The following is a 15,596-nucleotide window of genomic DNA, read 5'->3' on the forward strand; positions in this document are numbered from 1 at the left end:
GAAGCCAAATGCCATAGCGAGTTAAGAAGTGGATGTGCTTCAATGAGCTAACAGCAAAAGTAACGGTCCAGTTAATTTCCCAGCATTTATACCAGTTTATGATGTTGAAAGTAATGATTAAATTAAGATGGCTTTAAAAGTTAAAAGTTCAGCTTGACTATCCATTCTAAATCAGTGAAAACAGCAAAAAAAATACTTGAAAACTGAGGCAAACACAGCAATGGTGAAGCTGCTGGACAAAAATGCTCCCTTTTGCTTACTACTAATCCATTTATATCTTGATTTGACTTTAATACATCTTTAAGTATTCACCAGAATATAATACAAAATGTAAAATGCTTTTCAATGCCATTATAATCACACTGCTTAGGATTCCTGCTGTCTTGACTTAATTCATGCACACAAGCATTAACTGTACTGCATCTGCCAACATAATGTAAAACTGCTACACACAGTATTTGAATACTTTGGAGTTGTTTTGTGATGATATTATATATTTGACAGTATGTGTCAAATATCATCAACCTCATCAAAAATACATATTTTTAAACATTTGCCAAAGAATTATATAAAAACCAAATTCCACAAATGTTGGGATTCTGTTGAAAATGTAAACGAAACCAGAATGAACAGAGAAAATGTCATTTTAAGAAAAAATGAATGGCTCATTTTGAATTTGATGGCAGCAACATGCCTCAAAAGGTAAGAGAGAGGGGAAAGAAAAGGCTGGAAAAGTAAGTTAAACAAACAAAATACTGGCAACTGCCATTGCTAACCCTCAGCCTTCTAGTAGACACACCTGTGATATCAATTTCAGTCCTACGTTGCCTTGTTCTCAAGTTATCGCATTCACAAGATTTTTAGTAAACGTAACCTTTGACTTTGAGGTCGAGGTCACTAAGATTCAAGCTCATCCAAGATTTTTAGTAGGTCAGAAAAGTCAGTATCATTGCAGGTGATCTTTGGGCCCTGAGATGAGCACTGCATTAAAGTTTGGCATAATGCTGTCAAGGAATTCACTGCATGGGCTCAGGAAACTTCCAGAAATCACCATCTGTGAACACAGTTCACTGTGCCATCCATAAATACAGGTTAAAGGTATACTATGCAAAGATTAAGTCATAGGTGAACATGACCCAGAAACACTGCTGTCTTCTCTGTCTGGGCCAAAGCTAATTTAAAATGGACCGAGGCAAAACGAGCTAATATTTTTCTACAATTGTTACATTTTCCCATTTTAAAAATCTGATATGTTTCCTGTTTATCGTGAATAAAAAACAGGTTTATGAGATTTGCAAATCATTGTATTAAAAAATTAGAGTAAACAGAATTACATGAATGCAGACGCATCATTTGCAGAAACCAGAATTGTAAATTGGTACTTAGGTTTTGTGAAAAAACAGATTTGTCAAGTCAAGCATAAGGGTTGGAAAAATGCCTTGAAGTAAAGTCACACAACCTAACTCATTTTAACATCTAAACCCTGAAAGCAATGAAAAGAAATAATATAAAAAAAAATACCAAAATATGCCACCCTTTGAGTCTCATTAGCTGAATGCTTGTGGCCAACAGCTTCTCTCTTCCACATTCAATATGGCCCATTTCATAATAAATATGCATGGAAATTCCCAGTAAGCACAAACCAAAAAAAAAAAAAAGATTGAGGAGCATCTGTTCCACATATTGAATGGTCTGCACTGCTAGTTAGAAACAGTATAAAAGTTTTTAATTACTGAGATTTTTAAAGACTTATGTAATTTTTTAGTTAGGGTATCTAGTTAAGCTAGAAACACAACACACTCTTTTTTCTCTGTGAAAATAATAATAACCTCTCTCTTGCACACATAGCTGCTAATTAATAATCAGCGTGTCTTATATTGATCCCATTTGCTTGTTCATCCAGTGATAATGGCTAAGAGAGGTAGTGGCATTGTCCTTTTCAGCGACATTAAGTCAAAATTAGGTCAAATATCAATAAAAAATAATAATTTTGAAATGAGTAATTCACTTATCTCTTCTGTTTAAGTATATGAATCTCAGTGAGTTTGGCCAATAAATATTACTTACAGTTAATATGATTCTTCTCTATCTAAAAACCAGCTCTGCGTGACTGCTGTCCTTCCCTGTGTGTCATATGAGCCTGATGGGAGGATCTGGCATTGGCTGCCTCTCCTTCATTAAATCATGAAAACATGACAGACTTTGAGATTAACAGACAGATTTAAGATTTAATCATCACCAGCAATAAAGGAGCCATGACTACGTTTGCACTTGTAGATGGGAATACATGAAACATTTAAGGATATAAATGCACCCATAAACATGCACATATATAATATATAACCATATTAGTTTATTAATGCATCAGTAACAAATGAATTAATGCTTGGAAAGTTTTCAAAATGCATCTTTTGAAAAATTTTTGGACCCTTGGAATTGTTGTTGTGTTGAATCTGACAGGATGTGGCATTACTGATTACCCAACTGTCACATTGTTGAGCCAAGTGCAAACTGACAGCTGCTGACTCACATGTGCGCACATGCAGATTTATACACTGAAAAAAAAACTAAAAAAGAGAGAAATAAACTGAAAGCTAGGGTGATTTAAAAACTCTAGAGTTCCACTAATAAAAGGAATTTATTTGGACCAGAAAGTTTTTGTTTTTGTTACACAAACCCGTGGTAAATATGGACCACAATTCACAATGACAGATTTATAAAATGTAAAATATGTCAAAAACATTTACCATAGACTGCAGGCAGACAATAAGGAAATAGAGATATACCTGGAGTAAGATAGGTTTGAAGAGTCTTCATAAGTGAAAAGCTGCAATCCTTTACTGCTATTCTAAACTACTTCAAATATATAGAGCACAGAGTTTGAAATACTGTACCTGTACAACTTTGCAATCCTATAACAATGACAGCCGGAGATGCTGTGTTAAAAAAAAAAAAAAAAAAAAGGAGACATACTGTCTTGGTGGCCCAAAAAGGCTCACAGATGCATATTAATGGACAGATGGTCTCCCTCCCTTTAAAGTGTTTAGTATTTTAGATTTTTGAGCGATGCAAAGGAGTGACCCAGGACCAGAGATTGACAGTAACGCGTTAGTTACTGTAATCTGATTACTTTTTTCAAGTAACGAGTAAAGTAAGGGATTACTTTTGCAAAAACGGTAATTAGATTACCGTTACTTTCCCGTAGGAACGCTGCGTTACTGCGTTACTAAAACCATGATTTTTTTGCGAGAATGTCTCATGACAATAAGCGAGTGCCACGTTCGTGACAACAGCTGTGTGCAGATCAACAATGGATCATATATCAAGTGCGGGAGAGAGTATGAGCGTGCAGCATTTAAAGCGTGGAAGTACTGACCTTATTTTGAGTTTGTTTCCATAAAAAGTGACAAAAACATTAGTGTCCGTTGTGCGTGGGAAGAAAACTTCTTTTTACAGCGAAAAAAACCCCTAAACAAGTACCGAGTGCGCTACGACGTAATGGGAAATTCACAGAGAAACTCATGGATTCAACTGACCGCTGCGGCACACCTGCACCAGGGTAAACCTCCGCCTACCCCACTCCTGCTTTACAGGTGAAAATAGAGCAACGGGACCACTAGTCTATGATTTTATTTATTTTCTGCTGTGTTTTACTTGCATCTATTTGAAAGAGTGAGTGTAAACACAAAAAATATTTTATTTTATGTGCTGGAATGTGCAGAAAATAGGTTTAAATGTTAAACTAATTTCTTCAAGTCAGAGAATGGTGCATATAATTTAATTTTTGCTTGATGCATAAAGTTAAAAGATTAAAACTAATAAAACAAGTTTTAAAAAGGGACTTTTCCATTTGATTACATTTTGTATGATGGATTATGCAGAAAAAGTAGAATTGGGCTGAAAGATCTATCGCTTTATCACCTATTCAGGTTGTAAATCGTGTTTTTAAAAAGTAACTAAGTAACTAAGTAATTAATTACTTTTGAAAATAAGTAATCAGTAAAGTAACGGGATTACTTTTTGGGGGAAGTAATCAGTAATTAGTTACTGATTACTTTTTTCAAGTAACTTGACCAACACTGCCCAGGACACGCTGGAGAGATTATATCTCTCGGCTGGCCTGGGAACGTCTTGGTGTTCCCCCGGATAAGCTGGAGGAGGTGGCTGGGGAGAGGGAGTTCTGGGCTTCTCTGCTTAGGCTGCTGCCCCTGGGACCCGGCCCTGGATATAGCGGAAGAAGATGGATCGATGGATGGATGAGTGATGTAAACCCCACTCTATAACTATGCATTTAGGTGTGTAGTGCAACACTGAGTGGAGTAATTTAGACTGCTTGTTGTGTTCTGTTAAACTCCCTAAGAGACTAAAATGTGATGCATTTTAGGTTTGGCCCTAATGCTGCTCAATGAGTATGCATGTGCTGTTTGAAGTAAGCCCCACTTCAAAACAAAGTATCAGTTCATCATTATACCCATAATGATTCCCATAATGCACTGAGCGTTTCTTCTTCACTTATCTCTTCTAAGTTTTTATACAACACTACTATATTTAGTCATTAGTAATTTTGTCTGGCTCATTCTCCCATACTTTGCCTTTTGTCCCGTCACTTTCTTTGCCCCTTTCTCTTTCCCTTCTCAGGGGGGACTGCCCCTCCCTGATCCTGGTTCTGCTGGAGGTTTCTTCCTTTTAATTGGGTGTTTTTCCTTCCCACTGTCACCAGCTGCTTGCTCAGAGGGGGTCATGTGATTGTAGTCTTTACAATATAAAATGAATTGAATAACTGTACTTGTGAATTGGTGCTATATAAATAAAACAGAACTAATTAAACTAAAATGATTCTTATATTGTTTTGACATATGCACACGATTTCCAGAAATACCTAGACTAAACTTCTCATTAGCTACCTTTTTCCTGTTTCACTGACGCACAAAAACATTCACACAGCAAGTGTTTGCAGAAGGTATCAGGGTTCTGCTTGTCAGAAACATCCTGGTGCTGAGTCACTGCTGTAACAACGAACTGATTATAGAACAGGATACATTAACCCACACTTTTGGTGGTGAGTCATTGACTGAGCTGCCGGCTCAATTGGTTTCACTTGTTTCCTGTGGACTGCATTCAGCATGCCCACATTTATGAGGATGAGAGATAACATGTTGAAATATTTGATTATGGACCGCTATTTGAGCTATTTATATTTTGGAATGAGATATGACGCGCTGATCAGTTTACTGATCGGTTTACTGAAATTCAGTTAAACCCTTCAGCAGGAAGCTCTCAGTAATAACAGATAGTGGTTGTTTTGTAACATGAAAGTGCAGATGGTTGCAGCTCTCCCCTAATCCTCATTTGAAAAAAAGAATCAAATGACAATCAATCTGGAAAAATGACTATAATTAAAAAAAATAAAGGAATATTTATATTCATCTATTGCTGTCATTGCACTGTTATCCATTTATTCCAGTTAAAAATAATTTGAACTCAAACTGTTTTTATTTTTAATTTTTGCAGAAATGTTTACCTGTGATGGCTTAATAAATACTGTTAACGCCATTACGGACACATCAGAAAAGCAACAGTATCCACTAAAATTATTATTGTGTATAAAATGATAGGATAAATAATTCTGGGGTGTGATAGGCTGGTGATCTGTGCAGGGTCCAGCCCTTCTTGGATAATTAGATGAACAGAAATGTGTTTCAGTAGCTTAGGTATCCTGTAACCGAGGTTTAATCCCCCTACTTTAAGACACAGAAATCTGCTGCCCTCTCTATAAGAAAATAAAATCCTCTCTGTGGTTTAAATAATGACAAAAGATTTTATAGTAATAGCTGAACTTTAATTTTCTGGATTTTTGATCCTCTGTGGTTCACTATGATCCTCCACATCTATTTATCACCTCAACACATTTTAATAGAGAATCAGTAGCTTGGGACAAATGAGATATTAACATAATTTGTATGAAGTCTTTTTTGCACCCCCAGGCACAGAGACTCGCATACAATATCGCTACGCGTGCTTCCCACATCCAATAGCCATGTGCATAATTGGTTTGAAGATTTTCTTGTTGATTGAGAGGATGCTGTTGCTGTGAGATAGTGGTTTGTGTTAGCTATTATACTCAATAGATATAGTATGGTAGTATGTTGTTTAGCAGCTGTTATGTTTGCAGACCACTGTGATGCGTGTCTAATAAAACTCGGGTGATTTGTGACAGCCTTCCTGACACTCTTACTGAGGTGCTAATCAAGAAGGAGCTGTTAATTATGCTGTTGCAAGTGGTTCTGCTTGGCTTGGGTAGATTATGCAGGATCACATTTTGTGCAACAGTTAGTCTGAGAATCCACAACGAGAATGAACCTAAAGTGAGAAATGTTTTCGTGACCTGGACCAGGATTTTTTTGTTTTCCCCAGATTTTCAGATAAAGTTTTATCAGTGAAACACTAAAAATACACATTTTTCACTGAACATGTCATTCTCCATAGATTCATTGAGGCCGTTCCACAAAACACTGAGACAGATGGGAGCTGGAGAGAAAACTATTTCAGCGCAACGTTATAATGTCCAAAACATACAAGAGAACAAATCAGGCTGAAGAAGTGTGCATAGCTTCAGGAAACAACCCTAATCTGTCCAAGTAAGAGTGTTTTGAAAAGAGGAGAGTAACAGTCAGTGCTTTGAAAAATCACTCCAGACATGATATTGTGCTTCGCTGGCCTAAATCGCACTGCAGTTACAGGGGAAAAATGGAAACCCAAAAATAGAAAGATCACAACGGCACAGCCTACAAGATGCATGAAAGAGCCACTTTTTCCACAGTGTGTGTATGTGTGTGTCACTGACTGTGGGAGTGTCCAAATGTGACTGATACAGGAGTGTTCAAGTGAATTGTCCACAGTGGCAGATTCTGGCAGCATTTTATATTTTATACCATAAACAAACCTCATGAGAAGACACGGGGTGAGCTACATTGCTGGCTTCAACAACCAAATGACATCCAGGGTTGACAGCTGTCATATAACCAGAGGGATTTTCCCACTTAAAAAGTTTTGTTGTGTTGTAGGTGCTTGGCATCTCCTACTGGTTGGTGTAGCAATAAATCTCAACTTATTTGGACTTATACAAAGTGAAGTATGTGGTTATTTGCTGTTGAATTGGATTCTGAAAGGGTTTTCATTAGCTTAACTTCATCTTTTTTCTACTGCTGGTAGTACTTTTTTAACCATCGTGTTACGTTTAAGGTCCACGGGAAGTGGGAAAGCAGCAAAAAGTGGGGGTTGAAAAAGAAGACAGGGAGGCAAAATGAAAGGTTTTTAATAATTTTTCTATTACAAATTAAATTAAAAGACAGGGGCAAGCTGCTATCACCTTCTAATAAGGACAAGAACAAATTACAGGATTTGGTCACTAAACTGAAATGTAAGTAAAACCGGGTAAGTCACCAGAACGTACTCCTGTCCACAGAGCAGGAGCAAACAGCCACGAAATACAGAGCTCACTAGCTCACACTGGAAAAAGTTGCTCTTTCATGCATCTCACTACATCGAGTAGAAAAATATAATTAGCAAGGTAAAATAGTACAAAATGCTCAAAAATAACTAAACAGAAAAACTACTTCGTAACAGTAAAAAAAGCAAACACAATTCATTATTTTAACCACTATTGTCATTCTGATTTCCCTTTCTGTCATGGTTCCAGAGAACGATAAAAAAAACATTTCAATAGATTGTTTTATATCCAGATTTAAACAATTCCCTAAAAACTATAACTTTTGTGATTTATCCAACAGACAGCTACATTTCCCATACATCCCCAATTTTGGTGTCATCTTTGTTTCTTTTTTCAATTTGACTTATCAAATCAGCTGTTAAAGCCAGTGACTTTCAGTTAAGACTTTAAACTAAAGTTAAAACATTTCTCTCTATTAGCAACCTTGAGAAGGTCATTCAGGCTTTTATTACATCCAGACTGGATTATCATTATTATTATTATCATCATCATCATCATCATCATCATCATCATCATCATCATTATTATCATTATTATTATTATTATCATCATCATCATCAATTATTTGTATTATTTAACTATCTGATATTTTACTTGCTCTGCAGCACTTTGGTCAACATGTGACATATGACTAAACTGATGTAAATTACTCAAGCTTTAGTGAGTATTTACAGCAGCAGGGCGATGTATGCCCACCTTATCAGCAGAAAAAGTACTTGGACCGCTTTAGCAGCATTTATTAATAACAAAAATCACAATACCAGCACATTCATCCCTTAAAATCTAAATCAGTAGACAGATACTGGAGTAATCCCAAATTACATTATAACACTATCATTAGCTATGCCAAAGGACATAGATAAATATGTGCATAATAATCTGTCCTGATGTGTTTGCCATGAATAAGACACAAGTGGAACGTAGTGATAACCATTATCACTGCATGTCTATCTGTACACTGACAAAGATGCAATGACCCTAATAGTAGTTGGCAAGCCATACAGATGATTTGACTGTTGACGTACAATATCCTGGGAGACATCCTGTCAGTCCTTGAATGAGGATAGCCTGCACAAACAACAAGCCTGATTGTCAAATATAATTAAAAAACGATTTCATCAGCTAGTTGTGCTTATAACTTTACTGCAAAAAGGTGATTCTGTTCATGTGGATGTAGCATTTTGAGTGGGAGAAATGTTTCGTCACTCGTCCAAGAGGCTTCTTCATGGAGTCAAGTGACGCCTAGATGAACAGTGACAACTTTTTGAGATTTCCTTACCTGGATGATGATGAGCATGCGTCAAGACGCTTATAACTTCACTTTCATAATAAAGCTTCTTTCCTCAGAAAATACTAAAGAAAAAAGGCAGATGATTACTTTCTATTTAAGGAAGTCATGAAATAAATGACAAGGGCGGCAAAGCCAGCTGTGCGGCCATAAAGTTAAAACATGACCATAAAGTTGGTATCATTTCTACCATTAACATTTACTACTTGCTATTTGCTCATCTACTGTACATGCACGAATCAATTTGCTTCAACAAGGTGCGACTGCACAGCACAGTAGAATATCAGCACAGTGTTACAGCTGCAGAGGAAAGATTTCATGGTGACAGTAGAAAGCTGTCATGACAAGTACCTGCAATCATGGAAAATACCAAACCCTCTGCATTAATATCATGATCATCAGCATGCATAAACTGTGCTACTTAAACCTTTAACCAGTTTCACAGTTCCGTTTATGATGGATGGCATATGACTAAGCACAAAATTACCACAGTAAGTTATTTAGAACATAATGTCTATTGATAAATGTTCGACGATGCAAACTTCAAATCTTGTCAGGTGCATTTTCTCAGTAGCACCACATTGCCAGTTCCAAAAGGTAACTCCTGGGGTTATCAGATCAACATAAAAGGCACTTTATTATTTTACAGTAACAACCAAAGAGTATACGTATTAAATTGGCCTGGTGCGTGCCATCTGGGAGTTTGATGGTCAACTGCTTTTGACTTCAAACTGGCTCCAAATGAGCCAGTTGAAGTCCAAATGAGCCATATTATACTTTAAAGACGATCCGCTTTTAAAGATTTATATGTTCTTTATCTCCTCAGTAGGAAACAAAATGGCCTTAGGGCCAAGTAGCACAGCAACAGAAGGGATGACAGAAAGTATTGAAAGATCAGACTTTTCCAACAACATCTCACTTTATATAAGAACATATAGAGACAAAGAATGCATGAGTAGCAGCCAAGGTCAACTATGACATAGGGCAACATTTATATTTGGCATCTGTCAGATTGCAAGACCATCATCTCATGTCATCTTGACAAGACAGCAGTGCAGTGCACGCATTTCCAACAGGAGTGCAGACAATCAGACCAGAGGGGCCAAGACACAGGCCACTTTCTATCAATACACACAGCCAGGGCCTATGCTTCTCAATAATACACAAGGGGCTCATAGCCTCAAGGAGCCCTGTTTCAGATAAAGATGTAAAACTAATCATAATTGACTTTGGCTAAAAGACAGTTCGGGGACTTATATCTGAACAAAAAGTACCTGAGAGAGGTTTTATTTTTGTTCTTTTTAGTAACACTAATATTAACCTTTTTCCTGCTTAAAAAAAGTTCTAATTAACTACATTGGAATTAAAAGAAGAGCGATTTAAAAAAAAGAAAGAAAAAGAGAAATTGGACTAAGTGTGTGTTTGTCCCAATTCACTTCAGTTATTCACCCGAGTACTTGTTCAAGCTCCGCCTACACTTAGGTCTTAGTAAGTTTTTGGACAGTTAAGTTTTTGCTCCAGTACATCACCATGGTGATGAACATTGTCAACCGTGTAATTGCTTTCATGATGCTGTTTCTTGATTACAAATTTTGACAATGACTCTCAGAAAATTGGGGACTGTGTATAAAATGGCTAATTCCAAAGCAGTCTGGAAAAATTTACAGATCTTGGTGGCGCTGTCACTTGGTGTTCGCTCGCTCTGCGGTAGAGTATCACTTCCTGTTCCTGCTCAAACACAGTGGTGTTTCTGAATAGCTTAGTTGCTTAGCAATTTAATAAACAACTTTTAAATACATTCTTCTTTCATAGTATAATCTTCACGTGCTTCATCCGAAGCACACTTTCTGTGTACTCACTACCTAATTTATAGCCAAAGTATTCACTCACTGTCTCTGTACTGTTTCGCTAGCTTAGCTTAGCTCGTAGCCGACTCGTTAGCACCATGGCTACTTCACCTGTCCCTCCTGCACTTTCTTGCTCATTGTGTCAGATGTTTAGTTACTCCTCGGCCTCCTTTAGCAGTAATGATATCTGTAACAAATGTAGCATATTTGCAGCTCTGGAGGCCAGGATTACTGAATTGGAGACTCGGCTTCGCACCCTTCATTCACCCGTAGCTAGCCAGGCCCCTGTAGCTGGTGCAGCCGAAGATAGCGTAGGCCCCGCTAGCTGTTCCCCGGCAGACCCCAAGCAGCTGGGGAAAGAGGGCGGCTGGGTCACGGTGAGGAGGAAGCATAGTCCTAAACAGAAGCCCCAGGTACACCACCAACCCGTTCATGTGTCTAACCGTTTTTCCCCACTCGGTGACACACCCGCCGGGGGTCAAACTCTGGTAATTGGTGATTCTGTTCTCAGACATGTGAAGCTAGAGACACCGGCAACCATAGTCAATTGTCTTCCAGGGGCCAGAGCAGGCGACATTGAGGGAAATTTAAAACTGCTGGCTAAGGGTAAACGTAAATTCAGTAAAATCATAATTCACGTCGGCAGTAATGACACCCGGTTACGCCAATCGGAGGTCACTAAAATCAATATTGAATCGATGTGCAACTTTGCTAAAACAATGTCGGACTCTGTAGTTTTCTCTGGTCCCCTCCCCAATCAGACCAGGAGTGACATGTTTAGCCGCATGTTCTCCTTAAATTGCTGGCTGTCTGAGTGGTGTCCCAGAAACGATGTGGGCTTCATAGATAATTGGCAAACCTTCTGGAGGAAACCTGGTCTTGTTAGGAGAGACGGCATCCATCCCACTTTGGATGGAGCAGCTCTCATTTCTAGAAATATGGACAAATTTATTAAACCCCCCAAAATATGACTATCCAGAGTTGGGACCAGGAAGCAGAGTTGCAGTCTTACACGCCTCTCTGCAGCTTCTCTCCTCCTGCTACCCCCCCAAAAACCCATCTCCATAGAGACTGTGTCAGCTTCCAAAAAGACAAAAAACAAACTAAAAACCAGCAACAAACAACTTAAACATAAACAATTACAAAGAAAGAACAGTACAGTATCCACATCTGAACCAAAGAGTAAAACAGTGAAATGTGGATTATTAGATATTAGGTCTCTCTCCTCCAAGTCTCTGTTAGTACATGACTTAATAATTGATCAACAAATTGATTTACTCTGCCTTACAGAAACCTGGTTGCAGCAGGATGATTATGTTAGTTTAAATGAATCAACACCCCCGAGTCATTCTAACTACCAGAAACCTCGAAGCACAGGCCGAGGGGGCGGTGTGGCAGCAATTTTTCACACCAGCCTATTAATTAATGAAAGACCAAGACAGACTTTTAATTCATTTGAAAGCCTGATGCTTAACATTGTCCACCCCAGCTGTGAAACTCAGAAACCAGTCTTACTTGTTATCATCTATCGTCCACCTGAGCCTTACACAGAGTTTCTGTCTGATTTCTCAGACTTTATATCTAATTTAGTTCTGAGCTCAAATAAAATAATTATTGTGGGTGATTTTAACATCCATGTAGATGCTAAAAATGACAGCCTCAACATGGCATTTAGTCTGTTATTAGACTCAATTGGCTTCTCTCAAAATGTAAAAGAACCCACCCACCACTTTAATCACACTCTAGATCTTGTTTTAACATATGGCATAGAAACTGAACATTTAACAGTGTTTCCTGAAAACCCTCTCCTGTCTGATCATTTCCTGATAACATTTACAATAATTGATTACACAGCGGTGGAGAGTAGATTTTATCAAAGTAGATGTCTTTCTGAAAGCGCTGTAACTAAGTTTAAGAATATAATCCACCCACTGTTATCATCTTCAATGCCCTGTACCAACACAGAGCAGAGCAGCTATCTGAACGCTACCCCAACAGAGGTCGATTATCTTGTTAATAATTTCACCTCCTCACTACGTACGACTCTGGATACTGTAGCTCCAGTGAAAACTAAGGTCTCTAATCAGAAGTACCTGACTCCGTGGTATAATTCTCAAACACGTACCCTAAAGCAGATGACTCGTAATCTGGAGAGGAAATGGCGTGTCACAAATTTAGAGGATCATCATTTAGCCTGGAGAAATAGTTTGCTGCTTTATAAGAAAGCCCTCCGCAAAGCCAGAACATCTTACTATTCATCACTGATTGAAGAAAATAAGAACAACCCCAGGTTTCTCTTCAGCACTGTAGCCAGGCTGACAAACAGTCAGAGCTCTGTTGAGCCAACCATCCCTTTAACGTTAACTAGTAATGACTTCATGAACTTCTTCACAAATAAAATTTTTATCATTAGAGAAAAAATTACCAGTATTCATCCCACAGATGTAATATTATCTACAGCTACTCTTAGTACCATTGATGTTAAGTTAGACTCTTTTTCTCCAATTGATCTTTCTGAGTTAACTTCAATAATTACTTCCTCCAAACCATCAACGTGTCTTTTAGACCCCATTCCTACAAAACTGCTCAAAGAAGTCCTGCCATTAATTAATTCTTCGATCTTAAATATGATCAACCTATCTCTAATAATCGGCTATGTACCACAGGCCTTCAAGCTGGCTGTAGTTAAACCTTTACTCAAAAAGCCATCTCTAGACCCAGCAGTCTTAGCTAATTATAGGCCAATCTCCAACCTTCCTTTCATATCAAAAATCCTTGAAAGAGTAGTTGTCAAACAGCTAACAGATCATCTGCAGAGGAATGGTTTATTTGAAGAGTTTCAGTCAGGTTTCAGAGCTCATCACAGCACAGAAACAGCTTTAGTGAAGGTTACAAATGATCTTCTTATGGCCTCTGACAGTGGACTCATCTCTGTGCTTGTCCTGCTAGACCTCAGTGCAGCGTTCGATACTGTTGACCATAATATCCTATTAGAGCGATTAGAACATGCTGTAGGTATTACAGGTACTGCACTGCAGTGGTTTGTATCATATCTATCTAATAGACTCCAATTTGTGCATGTAAATGGAGAGTCCTCTTCACACACTGAGGTTAATTATGGAGTTCCACAGGGTTCAGTGCTAGGACCAATTCTGTTTACATTATACATGCTTCCCTTAGGCAGCATCATTAGAAGACATAGCATACATTTTCACTGCTATGCAGATGACACCCAGCTCTATCTGTCCATGAAGCCAGATAACACACACCAATTAGTTAAACTGCAGGAATGTCTTAAAGACAAAGACCTGGATGGCCGCTAACTTTCTGCTTCTTAATTCAGATAAAACTGAGGTTATTGTACTCGGCCCTGAAAATCTTAGAAATATGGTATCTAACTAGATTCATACTCTGGATGGCATTACCTTGGCCTCCAGTAACGCTGTGAGGAACCTTGGAGTCATTTTTGACCAGGACATGTCCTTCAACGCACATATTAAACAAATATGTAAGACTGCTTTCTTCCATTTGCGCAACATCTCTAAAATTAGAAATATCCTGTCTCAGAGTGACGCTGAAAAACTAGTTCATGCATTTATTACTTCCAGGCTGGACTACTGTAATTCATTATTATCAGGATGTCCAAAAAACTCACTGAAAAGCCTTCAGCTAATCCAAAATGCTGCAGCAAGAGTACTGACAGGGACTAGAAGGAGAGAGCATATTTCTCCTGTTTTGGCTTCCCTTCATTGGCTTCCTGTTAAGTCCAGAATTGAATTCAAAATCCTGCTCCTCACATACAAGGTCTTAAATAATCAGGCCCCATCTTATCTTAATGACCTTGTAGTACCATATCACCCTATTAGAGCACTTCGCTCTCGCTCTGCAGGCCTACTTGTTGTTCCTAGAGTATTTAAAAGTAGAATGGGAGGCAGAGCCTTCAGTTTTCAGGCCCCTCTTCTGTGGAACCAGCTTCCAGTTTGGATTCGGGAGACAGAAACTATCTCTACTTTCAAGATTAGGCTTAAAACTTTCCTTTTTGCTAAAGCATATAGTTAGGGCTGGACCAGGTGACCCTGAATCCTCCCTTAGTTATGCTGCAATAGACGTAGGCTGCCGGGGGATTCCCATGATGCATTGAGTTTTTCCTTTCCAGTCACCTTTCTCACTCACTATGTATTAATAGACCTCTCTGCATTGAATCATATCTGTTATTAACCTCTGTCTCTCTTCCGCAGCATGTCTTTTATCCTGTCTTCCTTCTCTCACCCCAACCGGTCGCAGCAGATGGCCGCCCCTCCCTGAGCCTGGTTCTGCCGGAGGTTTCTTCCTGTTAAAAGGGAGTTTTTCCTTCCCACTGTCGCCAAAGTGCTTGCTCATAGGGGGTCATATGATTGTTGGGTTTTTCTCTGTATCTATGAAGCGCCTTGAGGCGACTTTTGTTGTGATTTGGCGCTATATAAATAAAATTGAATTGAAATTACACCTTTATTGAGCCACCATTTTCATGTGCAGAGGTAAAAATGCAAAAAAAAGATGTCACTTTACAAAAACTGATAAACCTGTCTAAGAGGTGCTCCAGTTGATGTCCATCAGTTACAGAATATTTTCACGATTAGCCTTGAACGACAGTGTCAACAAAGAGAGAAAGAGGTGTACTACTTTGAATATTTTAAGCATTTTTCTGCATCTTTTCTTAGTTTTCTTTTAGTTCCACAGGGGAAAAAACAAACAAACTGTAACTCCAATAAATTTTGTGTGCCACTGCCACTGGGGCAAGGTTGTGCATGCATACAAAAGGAAATAAGCTGAAGTAGAATGGCACATTCATTACAATAATGTCACGACGCAGCTTGTGGAAACAAAGCAACCTGTTGAGCTGCCACTGAAAACTGCATGTAAACTAAAAATCAAACGACAGGAGGATAAAACAAAAGTGCTATTTCTGCAT

Source organism: Perissodus microlepis, chromosome 6, assembly GCF_051167445.1.
Source record: "Perissodus microlepis isolate ML-2025 ecotype Zambia chromosome 6, ASM5116744v1, whole genome shotgun sequence".
In the NCBI taxonomy this organism is placed as follows: Eukaryota; Metazoa; Chordata; class Actinopteri; order Cichliformes; family Cichlidae; genus Perissodus; species Perissodus microlepis.